Here is a 15,955-nt window from a genome sequence, read left to right as displayed (position 1 = left end):
TGTCCTTTTTCTGACCTGTCACAGGGATTGGGGCCAGCTGCTCTTTGAAGGAGAACAGTTGACTCTGATCTGATCTGATGTGGGCATTCTGTGGCTTCTGTGCCAATGTCTTCCGCGCAGCAACATACCAAAACGCTACCACCCTGGTTTAACTGGATGAACTGTCAATCCTTAATGGCTTGGGAGCCAACTACCTGAAAGAGCATCTCTCTCTATATGAGCCTGCTCATGTCTTGAGACTGTGACAGATCCAAGGCGTGTAATCTCTCCATGGAGAGGCAGAAGAACATAGTTTTGATGTCTCTTTGCATCTAGTGAACAGAGCGACATTCATGAGTATGTTTGGAGAATGACAACGTGCCCTCCAACATTTCTCTGATGAAAATAGGGACGTCCTATTCAATAATAGGGACGCGTGTGGCACTGTGGGTAAAACCTCAGCGCCTAGGACTTGCCGATCGTATGGTCGGCAGTTCTAATCCCTGCGGCGGGGTGAGCTCCCGTCGTTCGGTCCCAGCTCCTGCCCACGTAGCAGTTCAAAAGCACCCTTAAGTGCAAGTAGATAAATAGGTACCGCTTTGTAGCGGGAAGGTAAACGGCATTTCCGTGTGCTGCACTGGTGCTGGCTCGCCAGAGCAGCTTCGTCACGCTGGCCACGTGACCTGGAAGTGTCTCCGGACAGCGCTGGCCCCCGGCCCCTTAAGTGAGATGGGCGCACAACCCTAGAGTCGGACATGACTGGCCCGTACGGGCAGGGGTACCTTTACCTTTATTCAATAATAATAATAATAATAATAATAATAATAATAATTCTTAATCATTTTTCATTCATTTCATGTTTATACCACTTTATATTTTTATGAAAAGAATCTCAAAGCGGTTAACAACACATTAAACATCAAAGTATACATTCAAGGTAACATAATTAGCAGGAAACTAAAATATTATCTCAAAGATGTCAAAACAAATCATTGCAAAGGAGGTCAACTACAGAATGCATATTTAACACAGAAAAGCTAACAAAAGAAATCAAAAGAAAACATTACCAAAGGAAGTCAAGTATAAAATGCACATTTAAAACAGCATAGTTAGCAAGAGACTAAAATATGACCCTAAGCATAGAATACATCTTCTGGGCAGTGGCTGTGGAAGCTCAGGCTCAATGACCTAGATCTGCACTCAGAGACAGCCAGGACACCATCAAAATCACTGCAAGTCATGCTCAATCTCCTCATCTCTTTTAAAAGCTTTTAGCTGCGTGTATCTGTCACATTTCTGATTAATACAAGCACATTTCTGAAAATCAGCTGGAAAGAAAAATTGGCCAAAGTCCATCAGAAAAACATGATTATCCTCAAATTCAAGTTATGGCTGGAGTCAGAATGGATGGGCGAGGGCCAGAGTTAAGGAACACCATAAGCAGAATTAAAGGACAGCATGAGCTCTGAACAATTGTAATTCACAGCAAACCTTGGGCAGCAAACCTTCTGGTCTCATCCCACACACCAGGCTGGTATGAAGCCCTGGCGGAGCTGGCGGAGCCCTGGTCACTTATTGAGACAGCTTTGTAGGCTGCTTTCTTGCTCCACTTCCGGCAGATGAAAAAGATGACCCCAGATGCCAGCAGGATGGCAGCCACAACACCCAAAATGGCTCCCACAATGAGCCCCAGGTTGACAGATGCTCCTTTGGGCTGTCATGCTCCATGTGGCAACGGTAGCAGTCCTTCTCCTTGGGGTTGATCTTGACACTAAGCAAGACATCGTAGGTTCCATCCAAGTTGGGGGCAACCACTCCTCGAGAGGTGCCCTCCTGCCCGACCTCCCTGACCTTCATCCAGTTGGCATCAGTCTCCTTGGCGTAGAAGCCGAGGACTCCATGCTGTCATAGTCTGCCTCCCTGGTCACCTTCGCCACCGGAGCCACTGTGCTTTGCAGAGTCTCCTTCCTGTAGTCCAGGTATCTCTGCAGCCACTCAATGCAAGTCTCCGCCAGACAGGCTTTCCGGTGATGGTTCTGGGCCAATTCAGGAGCCCACTTCCTCTTGCTCACTTGGGCCTCCATATCAGCTGCCGTCCAGGTGAGGGTCTCCTTGTCAAAGCTGATGAAGTCCCTTCCATCGTAGCGGTACTGCCATTGCCCTCCGTTGATCCTGCCTGGGCTCCACTCACAGCTGCACATATGACTGAAGAGTTGTAGCAATTCCACAGAATCTGCATATTTGCCCTGAACATCAGCCCAGTGCCCTGAATCTTGTGAGTTTGCCTGTGCCAGTACTGAGGATTCACCTTTTCCGCCTTCCTTATCCCTTGGTGTCACTGTCGTACTGAAGAAATTGCTGGTCATCCACGTACCCGACAACAATGAACTGAGGCAGCCCCTGACCAGGCGCTGATACAGCTATGAAGATAAAGGTAAAGGACTCCTGGATGGTTAAGTCCAGTCAAAGGCGACTATGGGGTTGGGGCGCCCATCTCACTTTCAGCCCAAGGGAGTGGTGTTTGTCCACAGACAGCTTTCCGGGTCATGTGGCCAGCAGGACTCAACTGCTTCTGGCACAACGGGGCATCGTAACAGAAACCAGAGCACATGGAAATGCCCTTTACCTTCCCGCTGCAGTGATACCTATTTATCTACTTGCACTGGTGTGCTTTCAAACTGCTCAGTTGGCAGGAGCTGGGACAGAGCAACAAGAGCTCATTCTGTGATAGGGATTCGAACTGCCAACCTTCTGATCGGCAAACCCAAGAGGCTCAGTGATTTAGACCACAGTGGCGCACCCACATCTACAGCTATGAAGAAGTAGCACAGGGAGTGCAAGGTGGCGCCAGCACATTCCTGGAGTAGCAGGTGGGCAGCTGCCCACAGGAAGGGGGGGCAACGGAGGACAAAACCAACATCTGTCTGAGTCCCCAGTGAGATCCTTCTTCCTCCACTCACTCTGACTAATAATAATAATAATTTATTTCTACCTCACCCATCTGACTGGGAAGCTTCCAATATCTATAAAAATATAATAAAACATTAAACATTTTTTTTAAAAGCCTACTCTATACAGGGCTACCTTCAGATGTCTTCTATAGGTTGTCTAGTTCCTTAACTCTTTGGCTCAGGAGTCGCAAAACTCCCTAGCCTACAACATTTCTTCTTTGAAAATAGGGACATCCTAAACAAAAGGACAGATCCTGAAGCTGAGGCTCCAAGACTTTGGTCACCTCTTGAGAAGAGAAAACTCCCTGGAAAAGACCCTGATGTTGGGAAAGATGGAGGGCACAAGGAGAAGGGGACGACAGAGGACGAGATGGTGGGACAGTGTTCTCAAAGCTACCAGCATGAGTTTGACCAAACTGTGGGAGGCAGTGGAAGACAGGAGGGCCTGGCATGCTCTGGTCCAGGGGGTCACGAAGAGTCGGACATGGCTAAACAACTAAACAACAACAACAAACAAAAGCAGGACATTCCAGGATCAAATTGGAAACCGTGATGGCTTCTGTAAATCAGTCCCTGGAAAATAGGGGCACTTGGAAGATTTGTGACAGGTCTGAGTGTTTTATTCATTCATTACACTTAAACCTCACATTTCCCCCAAGGAGGCATGTATAGTTCTCCCCACTCTACATTTCCTCCCCACAACAACCGTGTGAGAAAGGTAAGGGCAAGAGAGACAGGGACACCTAAGGAGCGTCATGGCTGAGTGGGGATTTGAAGTATGGCCTCCCAGGTCTTGTTGTAACTGCTAAGCAACGGCACAGTGGTACCTCTGATTGTGAACGGGATCCGTTCTGGAGGCCCGTTCGCAACATGAAAAGAGCACAACCCACAGTGGTGCGTCTACGCACGTGCGGGTTGCGATTTGCCGCTCCTGTGCATGCGTGTGACATCATTTTGCGCTTCTGCACATGCGCGAGCGGTGAAACCTGGAAGTAACCCTTTCCAGTACTTCCGGGTCGCCGTGGGATGTAACCTGAAAGAACGTAACACGAAGCGTTCGTAACATGAGGTATGACTGTACTACGATGACCTATGTGGAATACCTTTTGCCTACCTGTAGAAAACCACCATTTCAGCCTGTCAAACTTTAGTTTCATAACCTAGTAACCACAAGATTACAATGCACTAATATTTCAAATTTGCCCCAGTCCAATCTGGGGTGATCCCAGGGTTTGACCCAACCTGGATCTGGACCCATAACCAGTGAAATGCCCTCTCCTTATTCCAGTCTCCCTCAACCTGGTGTTTCCTTCCAGATGTTGTTGCTGGACTCCAGCTCCCATTAGCCCCCAGCCAGCCTGGTGAACAGTCAAGGATGTTGGGAGTTGGTGTCTAGAGGCTGGACACGAGAGGTTAGAAGAGGGTATGTTACATGTGCAATGGGCTCAAATGGAGTTGTTTTGATTGTTATCTGAGAGCCTTGCTCCATGGGAGGTCTTAGAGGTGGCAATTGATGACTCCCTGCTTGTGAAATGCTCTTTCCAGGCAGACTTGCCTGGCTCCATCATTATATTTATTTATTTATACAAATATTTAAATAGCACTGTGTCACATGTCCTGCCAACCTAGCAGTTCGAAAGCACACCAGTGCAAGTAGATAAATAGGTACCGCTCCTGCGGGAAGGTAAACAGCGTTTCCGTGCGCTGCTCTGGTTCGCCAGAAGCGGCTTAGTCCTGCTGGCCACATGACCCGGAAGCTGTACGCCGGCTCCCTCGGCCAATAAAGCGAGATGAGCGCCACAGCCCCAGAGTTGGTCACGACTGGACCTAATGGTCAGGGGTTGCTTTATGTTACATGTTGTTTATAGCAGTAAATCATAAATCCATAAAAACCTTACAAGAAGATTAAAAACAGAGATCAATTCAGGCACCGGTAAAAAAACCCAAACAACATTTCTTTCCCACCAGGCCATTGGCTTTTAATTACCTGCACCCTCATTGAGTATGCAGAGTGTTTAAACCCTGCCTTTTAAAAATAGGATGGCTTTTAGATTTTTCTAAAGGCTAATTTTATGTGTTTATTTATTGTTGTGAGTCACTCTGAGCTGCTTTTGTAAGAAAGTGACAAATAAGTTTAATAAGTATTACTACTACTACTAATTTCAGTGTTGGGTGAAGATGTTTTTATTTTCCCAGGCATTTTGAGTTTTGTAATTTGATTATTGTTTCATAATCTCTGTTGTTTCTTTAGCTTCTTCGTTTGATGGTTTATTTTAGTCTGAGCTGTTTATTCTATGATTGGAATGGTTGTTTTAATTATGTGGGCTGTATCCTGCCCTGCTTGTTTCTGTATTGGTGAAGGACAGGGTGTGTATGTGTTTATTACAGTGTCTGACCCCCTCCCCCATTTTAAATTCTTACAGCAAAAAGCTTTGGCTTCTGCTGCCTTCGTTTGCTCTCATATAAGAGCTCAGATGCACCTTCGTTAACTGAAGCCAAGCAATGCAGCAGCAGCAAAAAACACGGATGCAATTCAAGGCTGCTTTAGTTGAGAAGGTCCCTTCAAACTCTACAATTCTATGATTCTGTCCTCTAGGTTGAGACCATGCAGTATTGATATATCCAGTGAGTACATTCCAGAGGCAGTGTGGTGCAGTGGTTAGAGGGCTGGACTAGGACTTGGGAGACCAGGGTCTGAATCCTTCCTGAGCCATGAAACTCATTGGGCCAGTCACAGTCTCTCATCCTTAGGCTACCTCGCAGGGTTGTTGTAAGGATAACATGAGGAGCAGGAGAACGGCGTGTGCCACCTTCAACTCCTTGGATGGAAGATGGATTATAAATCTACAGTCGTACCTCGGAAGTCAAACAGAATCCGTTCTGGAAGTCTGTTCAAATTCCAAAGCACGGCTTCTGATTGGCTGCAGCAAACTCCTGCAGCCAATCGGAAGCTGCGGAAGCCCCGCTGGACGTTCGGGTTCCAAAAGAATTTTTGCAAAACTGGAACAATCACTTCTGGGTTTTGATCATTCAGGAGCTGGAATGTTCAGCTCCCAAGGCGTTCGGGAGCCGAGGTACGACTGTATTTAACAAATAAATAATAATAAACTAACCTCAGTGCTTTCTGATGCTTTCATTACAGTGGTACCTCTGGTTGCAAACAGGATCCGTTCCGGAGGCCCATTCGCAACATGAAAAGAGCGCAACCTGAAGCGCCGTATCTGCGCAGGTGCGTGGCGCGATTTGGCACTTGTACGCATGCGTGAAGCACGAGCAGAGAGACCCAGAAGTAACCCTTTCCGGTACTTCTGGGTCACCGTGAGACGTAACCTGAAACAACGTAACATGAAGCAAACATAAGATGAGGTATGACTGTACTTTCATCTCTCTCTCTCTCTTGCTCTTTCTCTCTCTATATTGGCACAATTGGTCAGTGAATCTGGCCCTTAACCAGAAGGTTGGTGGTTTGAGCCCACCAAGGGACAGCTGTGGTTAGGATTCCTGCATCGCAGGGGGTTAGACTAGATGACCCTCAGAGTCCCTTCCAACTCCACAATTCTGTGATTCTATTATTCTGCGAAATAACTGAGTTATGTGCAATCCATCCATCCACCCAGTCTGAATTCTGCTTCCCTCTTCCATCAAACTCTCTCACTTTGAGAAGGAATCTTCAAGTTCAAACTAATTTCCAAGTACTGGTTATTGGCTGTAATAAAGAGATCGATTGATTACCATTGCTACTGTTTGGTCGTCATTCCAAAATCCCCCCCTTCGCTTTCTCCTTGTTGTATCTCAAGGGGTGGGGAGTATGTAACCCCTCCAAGAGACTGTTGTGCTCCCATAAGTCCCAGCCACCGTAGTCACATGGTCTGGGATGATGGGAACTGTAGCGCTGTGACATATTCATATGGATGGCTACAGGCACGCGACCCGGATGCATCTTCATTAATGTCGTTTGCAAAGAGTGTTTTGCATTTTTCCATACTAGGAGATAAACAATGACCTCACCTGGCGATAAGGGCAGAAATGCGTTTTGCCGCGTATCTGCTTGTGGATGCATTCCTTCAGCTTTTGCAACCAGCTTCCCACGTAGCCCACGAGCACAGCACCGATTCGTGCTGAGTCAACAACATCACCCATCCCCTTTAGGCAAGTCGGTGCAGACAGCGCATTTCTTAGGCCTCTGAGTTTGCACAATGATTAATTAAGCCCAGCTGAACAGTGTTCCCAATCAGCCAACAATATCCGCTGTGGCATTTTTGGGTGAGGATATTTACCTTGCCCAAATCAACTCCCAGACAGGACGTACCAGACTCTGAATTAGGAAAACAAGAGGAAGAGACAGGAAGCAGATTTCTATTGAATGCTGACTGGTGTGGATCATTTGCCTGAACTTCTTTCCAGAATGGAAACAATGATGGATTGAATTGATTAAAAATCCTAGCACTGGAACAGATCGTCTACAATTGTTCTGTTCCTCAGGACTGGGGACAAAATGAAGCTCTAGCTAGCGCACCAGTCCCACCACTAGTGATCATGCGAGGACATAATGTTTGAATTGGACCTCTCTGTGTTCTACCAAGGCACTTACACTCGCGTCATGCAGCTGATTTCCTAGATAATGTCTGGAAAGCCAAGCTTGACCTGCATTGCATTGGCCACAAAATATTTTGCCTTTGCAGGGCCGGCTCCACCATTAGGCTTCAGGCGTCAAACGTTGATGCATTTGATTTTTTTAAAAAAATCAAAAATTTGTATTGCTTTTCCGCATTTATAACAAATTTAACATATAAAAAACATAAAACAAAACACCTTGCAATACTAAAAGAAAAAAGAAAAAAGATTAAAAACAGTCATTACTTTCTGAAATCCAAGTTAACTTTCATTGTAGTCTGACTTCCTCAATTCCGCCCTAACTGAATTTCATTGTATCTCCTTTGTAGCAGTTCTCCAAAATCCTTTTTCTAATGCAATTAACTCCTTCAACTAACTATCTTCATCTCCTTTCTTTTTTGACTTAAATCCATATTACTATACAACATTCGTATTCCAGTCCTAGGCCTATCAGATTCTTTCATATATCTTCTAACTATCTTATATTACAATATTTAGCTAGATAATCTTTAAATTTCTTCCAATCTTCTTGGTATTCCTCTTCTTTCTGATCGCAGATTCTTCCAGTCAAGTCTGCCAGCTCCAAAAACTCCAACATCTTCATCTGCCATTCTTCTACCATTGGTATTTCTTGAGATTTCAATTTTTTTGCTAATAGCGGTCTTGCCACTGTAGTGGCATACAAAAATAATCTAACATCTTTTTTGGGCAATTCCAATCCTATTATTCCAAGTAAAAAGGCTTCTGGTTTCTTAACAAATGTATTTTTCAACATTTTTTTTAACATATTATATATCTTTTCCCAGAAATCTTTCACTTTAGGACACGTCCACCACATAGGATAGAAAGTACCTTCTTTTTCTTTGCATTTCCAACATAAATTATCATTTGTATGATACATCTTTGTTAATTTCACCAGGGTTAAGTACCATCTATACATCATTTTCATAATATTTTCTTTTAATACAGTACATGCCGTAACCTTAACCCGTTTCTTGATGGGTAACAGGATTTGAGCTGGTGCCACAGCACCAAAAGGTTTGTCTGCTGTTAGCAGTGGTGCACTTTGGGTTCTCAAATTTTAGCGGCACCCCGTCTGACGATAAAATTGTGTGCCCCTCCACCTCTTGTGTTCTGTTCTATGGCATTGTTGTGGCACCCCCTGAAGCATGGCGCCCAGTGTGGACAAACCCGTTGCGCTACTCTGAAACCACTTCTGATTTTAGCCTTCATGTGTATGATATAGAACAAACATCCACAAGTATTTGAAACCTGACAAGGTTTTTATCACTGAGGGTTGTCTCCAACTGAGTCCTGGGCAGAGCAGACCCATTGGAAATAATGAACCTAAGCTAGGCAAGCTCATTAATTCCAAAGGTTCTACTCAGAGTAGGACGTACAATGTCTACAAACCAGGGTTGTTGTTTTATTTTTCAGATGGTGGCATTTCTCCACTTCATTTAAAGCAGTGGTTGACATCCAAGCGTTGGTACATTAGCTTTCTAAATATTTTAAGGAATTGCCAGTCAGTTCATAGGGTTTCTGAAATCACCAGAGACTTAACCAAGAGCTTTCAGTTAGCCTTGAGATTTACTGGTATATTCTGAGATTTCCCACTGGCTTTCCTAAAAAATAATTTAAAAAAGGCAATAAGCATGAATCTGCGTGGCGTCAGTGAAAACAGGATGCTTGCTAGATTAGATTGGCCATTGGCCTGATCCAGCCTAGCTCTCCTAACGTTCTTAAGCATGAAGCATTATCACATGGCCCCTAGAGCATTGGAGAAGGGAGAGCAAGGCTCAGGGAATTACTAAAAAAACCAAAGCTTACTCAGAGACATTGGAAAATTATTGTAGACTATCTTAACTCATAATATTGATGTGAGGCTGAAAGACGGAAGGGCCATTTAAACGCTCCTGATATCATTAGAGGAAGAGAAGTATAAATATCAACGTAAGAAGCGGAAGAGGAGTATAAATATTCAAATAACCATGTCAACATTCCTTATGGGAAATGAATAGGTCAGAGCAATATTCAGTTGCTAAATGCCCATATGATCTAGGCTTAACATCCAGCAGCATGCTAATTGACAGGGCACTTAAGCCCTGTAAACCAGCAAACAATCTTAATTTGCTCTCAGTTCAGATACAATCTTTACTCTGGCACATTTAAATGTTCTTCCAACAATGGCGGTGAAGGAAAATTCCATATTATCAACATAAATGCCTCTGTGAATCTGGAGAGGTAGAATCAATATCTTCTGTTCTTCTACATTGCTCTCTTTATCGTGATATACATAAGATTTTTAATGAACTCATTTTTAATTGAAATTCCCAAAATGACTGGATGCATTTTGTGCTTTTTAAAAAACTCCTTTCAGATCAAAAAAACACATCTCCTCCAGGATGGCTAAAGGTTCTACTGCTACCTTTAAAACTCACCACGGACTAATTTAAGTAAACTTATAATTTTACTTTCCATGTCTGATGTTCTATAGCATGAAACACTTCTTAGCAATTTTATTGTAAAGGTAAAGGGACCCCTGACTGTTAGGTCCAGCCACAGATGACTCTGGGGTTGCGGCGCTCATCTCGCTTTATTGGCCGAGGGAGCCGGCGTACAGCTTCTGGGTCATGTGGCCAGCAGGACTAAGCCGCTTCTGGCAAACCAGAGCCGCGCACGGAAACGCCATTTACCTTCCCGCCGGAGCGGTACCTATTTATCTGCTTGCACTTTGACGTGCTTTTGAACTGCTAGGTTGGCAGGAGCAGGGACCAAGCAACGGGAGCTCACCCCGTCGTGGGGATTCGAACCGCCGACCTTCTGATCAGCAAACCCTAGGCTCTGTGGTTTAGACCACAGCGCCACCCGTTATTGTAGTGGTTCCCTATTTTGCTTTGTTTGGTGTTATTGTTGTGGGTTTGTAGGTTCAGTCTGGATGATGCCCTCTTTCAATTCTTGGGGTCCTCTGCTCAAAGAGGTTTAGAATCTAATAGGGGAAGTTGACAAATGGGTCAGACAAGTTTCTCTGTAAGACAATGATCTCAACGGGTCACTTCAATGTCCTCATCAGCATCCCAAAAGAATGAGCCAGGTTGCTGAAAGTACAACTAAGTGTTGGTTACCTCTAGCCAAGGCACATCCAACTCTCAAGAGATGATGATCTCTTCCCAGTATAAAAGAACCTGGCTGTAACTACCCACAGTTGTTGAGGTTTTCTTGGGGTGGGGGCAGAGTTGTTCAGCTTTTGGGGGAGGGAGGCGCTGAAGCCTACTAACGTTTCCACTATCGTCGGCAGCATACGACAACATAATGCACAATTTATGCAATGGTAGGACAAAGAGATGGTGGTGGGGGCAGAGACAGGAATTCAACAATTCCCCCAAGATCAATATTTATCCCGCTATCGGCAGTGATCAACCGCGATCTTCAGGGAATCTACCTGTTGATCGCAGTCGACCGGTTGGACATTGCTGCTCTAGCCTAATGGCTCAGCTGATAGGTAGTGGAATAATAGCCAAGTCACGTGGCTGAACTGAGCTGGAATCAGGCTGGAAGCCGGAGGCACAGAGATGGGCTTGTTCTGTGTTGCACCCAAAGCTGTGACCAAAAAAGAAGCAAAATCCGTTCGGGTGTTAAGGCTGTGAGACCACCCTATGCCCAGGTTGTGTATAAAGGTAAAAGGACCCCTGACCATTAGGTCCGGTTTCGGATGACTCTGGGGTGGCGCCTCTAATCTCGCTTTACTGGCCGAGGGAGCCGGCGTACAGCTTCCGGGTCATGTGGCCAGCATGACTAAGCCACTTCTGGCAAACCAGAGCAGTGCATGGAAACGCCGTTTACCTTCCCGCCAGAGTGGTACCTATTTATCTACTTGCACCTGATGTGCTTTCAAACTGCTAGGTTGACATGAGCTGGGACTGAGCAACGGGAGCTCACCCCATCGCGGGGAATCGAACTGCCGACCTTCTGATCGGCAAGCCCTAGGCTCTGTGGTTTAGACCATAGTGCCACCCGCGTCCCATCCAGGTTGTATATATGTGTAAATAAAACCCTATATTCTAAAGAGACCACCGTCTCCACTGACCTTCATTCCAAGGAACCCAAACCTGGGTAAACGCCTGGAAAAAAATCTCACACTCAGAGATTTAGTGACATGTGATATTGTTTTATAAATTTGTTCAAAGGTTCTGTTTGGGTATGGGTCATCGGCTGCAATAAAGAGATAGACTGATTGAATGAATGTCAGCATTCGTTGGTTTATGGGGAATTACTGCTAACGCAGACAAAATGTACACCGTTTTGTGATAACCATGAAAGGGAATGTTCAAATTGGGTTGAACAGATCAGACTAATTCATGTGTTCGTCAATCAAAGTGTGTGTGTGCCAGTTTATTCATAAGCGTCTTCTGTCTCGTTTTTTATGCATTGATATGTGAATTTTGAGGCAGTGTAGTAGAGTGGCTACAGTGCCGGACTAGGACCAAGGAGACTAGGGTTCATATACCCATGAATGAATGATTTTCTCCTGTGTCCCCATGCCCATGGTATGATAACACAGACAGTGCATAGGTTAGGTGCGCCACCATAGCCGTAAATGTAAATGTTCTGCCCTATGAGAAACCTGATGGAGTATTTTATTTGATGGGTTACTCATTCCTGCCCTGAACTAATGCATTGTTTCACAACTGCTCGGCCTGAAGCCAGCGCATACAGAAAACTCTCAGGTGACTTGCAAATGTACCTACCAGTGAAACAAGACTGGCAAGATGAATTGGGTGGGGCAGCCATGGCCACCCCTGTGAAGGGCGCCTGGTCAAGCTTCCAACTGAGTGACATCAGCTTCCTAGGGAAATGGGAATGCCAGAATGGGGGAAAACACTTTTTGCGCAGCAGTGGGTGAAGGCGATTAATTTCTGGCAGCCCCAAGCAGCTGCTGTGTTTGCTGAATCTTGGCTGCTCCAGAGACAATATTCAGGCTCTGAAGAGAAGTGGAAAATTTAGAAGTGAAGGGACCATTCAGAACAGCAACCGGTGAGAGCCAGTGTGGTGTAGTAGTTAGAGTGTTGGACCAGGACCTGGGCAGAGTTGTTGTTGTTTAGTCATTTAGTCGTGTCCGACTCTTCGTGGCCCCATGGACCAGAGCACGCCAGGCACTCCTGTCTTCCACTGCCTCCCGCAGTTCAGTCAAACTCATGCTGGTAGCTTCAAGAACACTGTCCCACCATCTCATCCTCTGTCCTCCCCTTCTCCTTGTGCTCTCAGTCTTTCCCAACATCAGGATCTTTTCCAGGGAGTCTTCTCTTCTCATGAGGTGGCCAAAGTACTGGAGCCTCAGCTTCAGGATCTGTCCTTCCAGTGAGCACTCAGGGCTGATTTCCTTCAGAATGGAGAGGTTGGATCTTCTTGCAGTCCATGGGACTCTCAAGAGTCTCCTCCAGCCCCATAATTCAAAAGCATCCATTCTTCGGCGATCAGCCTTCTTGATGGTCCAGCTCTCACTGCCATACATCACTAATGGGAAAACCAGAGCTTTAACTATATGGACCTTTGTTGGCAAGGTGATGTCTCTGCTTTTTCAAATCCCCTCTCGGCCACGAACCTGTGTGCGACCTCAAGGGACAGCTGCTGCTGCCTCTTAGCCTAACATACCCCTCAAGGTTGTTCTGGGGGGGTTTAAATGAGAAGAGGGAGAACCACATATGCCACCTTGAGGTCCTTGGAAGAAGAGATGTTATATAAATACAACAAAGAAACAAATTTATTTATTTATTTATTTATTTATTTATTTATTTATCAGACACAACCCCTTCTAAGATTATTTAACCTTCCAAGATCATACAATTATATCTTATAATTACGCTATTATACAATAATAATAAATAGGGATGCATTGCAACACTCAATATAGAACTCCTCATGTTCCCTTTCTGCTAAATCTGCCATGTTCTCTGCACATTCCTGGGCAAACGATTTGGAGTTCTTCAACATCGACTTCTGGAGTGACTTCTAGAGTTGTGTGGATGTTCCAGAACTTTCACGCCGTTCTTTCGAAGCTGAAGCACCTTGTGTTACCGCTGTTCCCAAATGCTTAGCTTTGGAGAATACAGAAAATCTGCTCCTCAGCAGCTTTATTCTTTCCCTCCACCTGTTCCAGAGTGGCCCTCGGAGCCGATCCTTCGTGACTGATTCCACTATTTTCATTTGGATGGGCTCTATTCGGCACAAAGGGTGAGAAGAGTTCCTAGTGACTAAAAAGGTCCCTTTTCATGCTGATCTGGTGGCTGTAAGAGAGTGGAGACAGGGACCTTTCTACATATACCTCCGAGTATAGCACAGTGTATAAATTGAATTATTATTATTATTATTATTATTATTATTATTATTATTATTATTAATATTGTAACGTGTCTTCAACCCCTTGTTCCCCTTGAACACTGCACCACTGTTTGTGCTTATTTTGTCCGTCAATGAAGAACGGAATCTTTAGTTGTCTCTAGCTAAGTTCTACCCATTGAAATTAGCTGAAATGAGTCCTGTCTATTAATTTCAGTGGGTCGGCTCTGAGTAAGACTGTGGGGCTACAACCCAATGTTCCTAAGCCTGCAACCTTAACTGAACGATGACCAGTTCTTTCACCCCTGTCATAACCAGTGTGGTGTAGTGGTTAGAGTATCGGACTAGCACTTGGGAGACCAGGATGTGATTAATAATAATAATAATAATAATAATAATAATAATAATTTCATTATTTATACCCTGCCCATCTGGTTGGGTTTCTCTCTCTTAGCCATGAAGCTCTCACTGGGTGGCCTTGGGCCAGCCACTGCTTCTCAGCCTAACCTACTTCACAGGTGGGTTATGAGAATAATTGAAGATGGGGGGGGGGGAGAGAGAATCGTGTATGCCACCTGGAGCTCCTTGGAGAAAAAGGTGAGATATAGACGCAATAACTAACGAACTAACTAACTAACAAATGCACTAACTAACTAACTAACCAACCAACCAACCATGACTTTCTGACTTTACAATAGCATGCCATGAGATTCTATGGTGACTCAATAAATACTGTTTAAAAATGAGTAACATTTCGGATTTCACTACTTCTTCCTCTTCCTCCTGTCCCTCCCATGCGGCAACAGAGAAACCAGATCTCCAGAAAAGCTAAAAGCCCAGCCCTGCTAGTGCTTACTCAGAAGTAAACAACCACTGATTTTTATGGGGGTTACTCTTTTGAAGAGGTGTGTACAGGATTGCATCTGTCTCACCCACTGAACTCTTTCACCTTCGCCTTGGACAAATCTGGTACCCAGGAGCAGACACATAACATTCATGCTCTTGCACCAGGTTGCATCAGGCAACAGCAGCCATCTATTTAGGTCATCAGATCAGTCATGAACAGTGAAACAATCGCCTTTCTTGATAATGTTATAGGTTTCTAGGTGTTAGCATTTCATTAAGGCTTGAGCGTTAAGACCATGTATCAGACCCCCAAATATAATTAAGACCCGTGTGTATTAAGATGTGTGTTGGCCGCTTTTAATCCTCTGGAATTAGCATGTGTGAAAGGCTGATCAAGCTAGGCAAACTTCTTCAACTGTGTATTAGACAACTCGCTAATCCCTTGGGATCAGCATGTGTTAGAAACTAATTAAGTCAGGTAATTTCCTTTTGAGGGGCGAGCCTGGAGATGAGCCATTTAGGCAACACAAAAGGCTCAAAGTGAATCTCGTTTGCAAATGAGTGGGTTTCCTTCCTCTCTCACCTGAGAGTTTAGTTTAAAAGACATTGCCAGTGTTTGGGGTGAGTGTTTAGGGATGGCAGTGGGGAGTTATGCGAAGGAATAAACAAGCAAGGGGCTGGAGAGAGAGTAAGAGTTTTTCTCTCTTTCTAATTTCCCTCAAGATCTCTTCTGGTCTTTTTCGCACAGAGGAGACAGTCCCTACTCTCCATGCCAGTGAGTTGCTGTTGCAGGCTTTGATCCAGCCAAAAGGCCATGTCATAATCAATGTGGGTGGGTGGGAGAATGGGGAAGCTCTGGGTGGGTTGCAGCATGGAGGCCCATAGGTGGTCCCAGTACACCATTTGGGAAACTCAGAATGGGATCATTGGAATTCCTTCCATCTCCAAAAGATGCTTTGACACGGCATTGAGCTTGAGCAATCATGGAAAGTTGTGAGAGTCAGACTGGTTCTTCCTTGGAGAACATCTCAGAGGCATCCGTAATTATACCCTCTCAGCCAATAGGGCTTGTTCTGTCATGCATTCTGCAGACAAGCACTCCCTCTGGTTTTTGGAAGCCAGTACTGTATTTATAAAACCCACACAGGCCATGCTTTGACCTGGTTGAGATTCCTGCATTGCAGAGAGCCGGACTAAAGGACCCTTGTTGGCCCTTCCAACTCTATTCT

At 45.0% G+C, this 15,955-nt stretch overlaps 1 pseudogene across 1 annotated transcript; it reads right to left on the bottom strand.

Moving 5' to 3' along the window:
• Positions 1-1,133: 1,133 nt before the first annotated feature.
• On the bottom strand, positions 1,134-7,070 carry LOC309521648 (major histocompatibility complex class I-related gene protein-like; annotated as a pseudogene). The gene is made up of 3 exons: positions 6,939-7,070; positions 2,319-2,424; positions 1,134-2,212 (listed from the first exon to the last, which is right to left on the bottom strand). The product of its transcript is annotated as a major histocompatibility complex class I-related gene protein-like (transcript).
• Between the last annotated feature and the right edge of the window lie 8,885 nt (positions 7,071-15,955).

Source organism: Podarcis vaucheri (genome assembly GCF_965113315.1).
Source record: "Podarcis vaucheri genome assembly, chromosome: 16".
In the NCBI taxonomy this organism is placed as follows: Eukaryota; Metazoa; Chordata; class Lepidosauria; order Squamata; family Lacertidae; genus Podarcis; species Podarcis vaucheri.
The sequence above is the reverse complement of the archived record's forward strand: the minus strand, read 5'-3'. Positions and strand labels throughout refer to the sequence as shown.